Genomic DNA, 1,246 nt, shown 5'->3' on the forward strand with positions numbered 1-1,246 from the left:
TATTTATTGTAATTCCAACAAATATATTTTTTACTAATTCCATATATTTAACAAATTCCGTAAATCTATGCAAATTTTTATTAATTTTCTCTAACATTCAATTTTAGTCTTAGGCTTATTTATAGATTTATAATTCATATTAATCTTTGAATTGGATGTTTTGCATGGTCCAAAATAAATGTCATATAATAGAATTATTATGAAAACAAAGGATTTTTTTCCTCAAGTGTAAATATGTGAACAAAATCTGGTCATCCGAACTGTAGTAATGTCGTTTCAGTTTTATAAATCGTTACTCTTTATTTTAGCCCTATTCTTGATAATCAAAAACAAAAATAATATTGTCCAAGAAAAAAAACAAAAGGAGAAAGAATGAAAGATATCCTTAAATTGTCATAAACCATTGACAGAAAATCTATCAATGACCTAGACACTTAATGATCTTTTTTCTAAATTACAGAGAATGACCTTAAGAGTTATAGGAATCTTGTAAATAATGTTTATTATTTGCCTTAAAAGTATTCTCATTTTCTATCTCGAATGTGCCGGGATTTAGGGTTAACTAAAGATGTAATCTAACAAAATTGTTATACAACTTTGCATTATCTATGACGCATAATGACTTGAGAACTATTAGTGATGTCCACTCGAAAGCATCAGTTATTTAGGTCACGAAAGCAACCAACTTTTTAAAAATAAATATAAATGTTAAACAAAACTACCGTTAAGATTGGGAAGAATAGAAAGAGGTTTTATTAACTTGTGTATATTATAGATTATAAAATAATTTTGAAAATAAATGTAGACAATATAAATCAATTAATAATGTTAATCTATATATTGCCTGGGATTACCGACGTTAAGTTATGCTTCAAATATATAAGAAACGTATTGTAAGTGATTCCACAGGGAAAGTACCAAAAACCGATAAATGATTTCGTATGGTGTGATCATGGATTGCATTTATTACCACTATTGCCTTGTGTACTAAACATTTCTATTTGGTTCGAGGACACTGAAAGGGATTAGACGATAATTGGAGGGGCGGGGCATAAATCACGACATTATAAATGCCAACGCGTTGCTGGAGAGCCAACGAATCGCTTTAGTGCTAAAGAACTTCCAACGCGCTGGCTCCTTGGTTGCGTTCATTAATACGTTTATTATAGACCAATCAAACATAATTATGGTGATTTACTTTCGGTGTTATTTCAAAATTAATACACAATAGAATTTTATATAAAAG

Source organism: Penaeus monodon, chromosome 15 (assembly GCF_015228065.2).
Source record: "Penaeus monodon isolate SGIC_2016 chromosome 15, NSTDA_Pmon_1, whole genome shotgun sequence".
Lineage (NCBI taxonomy): Eukaryota > Metazoa > Arthropoda > Malacostraca > Decapoda > Penaeidae > Penaeus > Penaeus monodon.